Source organism: Chenopodium album, chromosome 12 (genome assembly GCF_948465745.1).
Source record: "Chenopodium album chromosome 12, dcCheAlbu1.1, whole genome shotgun sequence".
Classification (NCBI taxonomy): domain Eukaryota; kingdom Viridiplantae; phylum Streptophyta; class Magnoliopsida; order Caryophyllales; family Amaranthaceae; genus Chenopodium; species Chenopodium album.
The window spans coordinates 11,865,693-11,869,927 of NC_137845.1; the positions used below are offsets into that span (position 1 = coordinate 11,865,693).

Consider the following 4,235-nt stretch of genomic DNA (forward strand, 5'->3'; position numbering starts at 1 on the left):
ACTCTCTTCTTTATTTTCTCACTCACTCAATTTTTTTTTATTTTTTTTCTTTTTCTTTTTTTACCCGGGTTGCCTCCCGAAAGCGTTTCTTTAACGTCAATAGCTTGACGACCTCCGCACTCAGGAGGTAAGATTACATTGTAGTGATTCAACCAAACCAACATGAGCACCTTCATATTAAATCTTGAGGCGATGCCCATTGACTTGATAAGATCTCATTCCATCCAAGTTAGTCTTTCCTTGTGGGCTCAAGCCCCCATAGAAAATTTAAAGCACTTGGTATGTCAGAATGCCATGATGAGGACACTACCGTTGATATTCTTTATATCTTTCCCATGCCTCGTATATGGTTTCACTAGCCTTTTGACGGAAACCTTGGATCTATGCCCTTGCTTCGGCCGTCTTCTTTTGAGAGTAGAATCTCCCTAAGAAGGCCGTGGTGACCTCGTCCCAAGTTCTCAAGGAGTTATGCCTTACCTCCTTCTCAAGCCATTCAAGAGCCCTTCTTATCAAGGAGAAAGGAAATAGCTTTAGTCTCACAAATTCTTGAGTTACCCCATTTACCTTGATCGTGTTGCAATATTTTTCTAACTCGTTCAAGTGTGCAAGAGGGCTCTCATGTTTTGCTCCACTAAATTGCCTCCTTTCAATCAAATTTATCATTGCGGGCCGAATTTCGAAATCATTGGCTTGAGTAACGGGCGGAGCAATGCCACTTGAAGCTCTATAAGCTCCCGGAGTTCCCAACTCCTTTAAAGGTCTTTGAGGTGGTGGATCCGCGTCACCCATTTGATCTTGTTCCTCCTCGAAATCAACCTCCCTAGTTGGGGATGTAGTTAATGGCCTAGAACCGGCTCTCCTTCTCCTCCTATAAGTTTGCTCAATCTCGGGATCGTAAGGCACCAAAATCCTGTTATGAGTTCTGCGCATACACTCTCAACAATTGCAATTAGTAACAAGGCTACAAGTGTAGCCAAAAAGAAACACACTCTTTTTGAATTTTTGTTGTTTTATGGTGAACTAGACTCAAGTAATCAATTAGCAATCAACAACACCGTTCCCCGACAACGGCGCCAATTTGATGGGCGTTAGAACGGTCGCACATTCCACACTCAATCAAACACACTTATAAACAAACATCCTACAAACCAAGCATAATGATAAGTAGGGCTGTTCACCGGTCCAAAACCGGACTGGACCTGAATGGATCGAGACCTGAATAGTTTTTTTATACTAAAACACAATTTTACCGGGTTTCAGGTCCAGACCTGAAAACCCCGGGTTTGGACCTGATCCGGACCGGGACCAGAAACCTTGAATTTTAAGGATCGGGACCAGACCTGAATCTACAGGTCCGGGTCAGGCTCGGTCCCAACAGGTCCGGATTAGGTCGGTTTTCAGGTCCGGTCCTGTTTATGTACACCCCTAATGATAAGTAAGAGTTCGGTCCACAAAGAACGGGATATGGTTGTTAATGATCTTAATTAACACTTAAGCTAATTCGAAGTCTATGGTGAATTGGGGTTCATCAGATAGACAAACAAACTATGATTCTAATTCAATGGATTAAAGACACTAGGGAATGAGATCCACTCAACCAAGGCAATTAGGCAAACAGGGAGTAGAATAGACAAGGTATAGCAAGGACTATATGTAAAATCAACCTCATGCAATTAGAAAACAACTCACATTACCAAACTTAGATTCCTCATTAGTTTAGCAATAAAAGATGCATGATCAAATTACAATAAGTAATGACATACTCAATTCACATTTCCATGTCAAACTAAGCATATCATGCTATCAAGCTCCTAAGTCGAGGGTAGCTAATCCTATCATGAAGAACTAACAAGCAATCTCATACAATCAATTCAATTGCAATACAAACATCAATACTTCTCCCACATTTGCATAACTAACCCAAAAGGTTGAGCTTCACCCAACCCCTAGCAAGAAGACTACTCACAACTCATATTAATCAACATGCAAACAAGTATTAAGGTTCTAGCTATTTCAATAATTACTAGGCTACTGTTGTCCAAGTTACAAATGAGCTAAAGGGAAAGTATTTATACTCCCCGAACACATAAGTTAATCCGTCAAGAAAGAACAGATTCCCAGCTAGGAGTGCCCGCTCCTGGGTCTTGCACGCCCTTTCCAGCCTGCTTCAGAAGAAAGTCAGAATTCAAAACATCGGGGAGGAGCACCCGCTCTAGAGGCTTTGCACGCACGCTCCCCTATTCCTCAGCACATGACAGAATCAAGCTTCAAGGGGAGGAGCGCCCGCTCCAAGGAGGGTGCACGCCCGCTCATCCCTGCTTCACCTTAAGGCAGATTGTATTGGAGCAGCTAGGAGCGCCCGCTCGCTCCTCACAGGTTTGGATTTGGGCAGAATGTGGCTTAAGTTGAGGAGCGCCTGCTCCAGGAGAGTGGAGGAGCGGGCTCTCCTTTCTCAAGTTCCTTGCCTTGAACACGTTCCATGCTTAGAATGCTTGTCAAAATGAGTCATAAAACCTGCAAACACAAGGACAAACACAAACAAAAGGGGGACAAGGCTGAGACACAACTTTTATATTCAGAAACGGGTTAGAAAAAGGGGAAAGGATAGTAAAACCGGGGTAAATTCACCACAATAAGTGGTCAAATAAACCACTTATCAACTACCAATTCCGTAGGAAAAAAAAAACTAAGACAATTCAATTAGTAATAAAGGGCTCATTTACTAATGTAATTTGAATAGTATTTTAAGTTATTACTATTTTTATAATTTTATTTTATTAATTGAAAAATAAATGAATATTACTCCACATAATTATATAATAGAGTTAGATTCATTCATTTTCCATCTCCCCTAGAAAAAAAATTAAAATTTTCTTGTCATACCTTATATTTCAGTAGCTACAAATCCTACAATCTGATACGAAGTATATATTTTACCCGTCGTATTCACCAAAATCTATTATTATTATTATTATTATTATTATTATTATTATTAATAATAATAATAATAATAATAATAATAATAATAATAATAATTTAGCATAAATTTTACTTGGAATTTTATTTTATTTCTTAGATGTATATTTTTTTTTATCTAAGTTAAGTTATTTTACTTTAGGTTTGTATATTAAACATTTGAAAACTATATATTTAATTAAAATTACATTAGATAGTAGTCTAAAATTACATACCTATAATGGAAAATATTAATTACAAAAATGAAAAGTATACGAATCAAAATAATTACAATCATATTATATAATTTGGTGAATTTTTTTATGTATAACTTATAATAGGTAATTACTGGCATTGGCTAAGAAAAAGGAAAAAAAAAAAAAAAAAAGAAAGGGATTTTGGAAGGAAAAAACAACACCAGGAAATAACACGTGTCATTCCCGGTGTTTGTTATTGATAAGAGGAATATACTTGTGATTATAGCTAAATGGGCATCTCTAGTTAGAATTTGTTATATGTTGTTTTAATGGAAAGCAATAGGTGTATTATAATGGGGGTCGATTTCTAGGTTCTCGGGGGAAGATTTCTGGGCTTTTGTGGGTGGGTGGTGGTCAGGTTTTTGGGGTCAATTTATGCGTTTTCAGGGATGGATTTTTTGGTTTTTGTGGGTGGGTTATACGGTGGTGGTCGTGGTCAGTCACTAATCACGACGGGTTGGGTTATGTGGTTGTAGTGGTGCTGGTCTTGACGGGTTGGATGGTGGTGTTCAAGATGGGTTTGGGTTGGTGGTAAGATCATAGAGTGATTTAATTAATTTTTTTAAAGAAAAATTTTAGTGTTATACGTTGTTCATTTCACCTTATTTTTGCTGAACTAAAATTAATTTTGTTGAACTGAAATTATTTTTGATGAATTAAAATTATTTTTTACTGAATTTATATTATATTTCTTCTTTAAAGTTAATGTTTTGTCTTGAATTGAAATTAATTTTATTAAACTGAATTTATTTTTACTGGAAATTATTTTTATAAGATAAAGTGAACACGGCCTTTATTATGTTTGCCTTAATATTACCTAACATCCCTTATAAAAGTTTTTTCATTGGAGTGCGTAATTTGTTTCAAACTTGCACATACAAAATTAACGGATGTTTGGGCCCAAAAAAAAATAGATGACCAGGCCAGGATTATAATGTTTGGGCCCCAAAAAAAAAAAAAAAAAAAAAAAAAAAAACAGAGTACATATAAAAGCTGGTGAACCCTAGGCTAGGGGCGGCGATA

The 4,235-nt window shown here is 37.1% G+C and overlaps 1 non-coding gene across 1 annotated transcript; it reads left to right on the top strand.

Annotated features, from left to right (window-relative positions):
• The first annotated feature begins 289 nt into the window (after positions 1-289).
• On the top strand, positions 290-395 carry LOC145573379 (small nucleolar RNA R71). The gene has a single exon (XR_014097422.1). It is a non-coding gene; the product is annotated as a small nucleolar RNA R71 (small nucleolar RNA).
• The last annotated feature ends 3,840 nt before the right edge of the window (positions 396-4,235 follow it).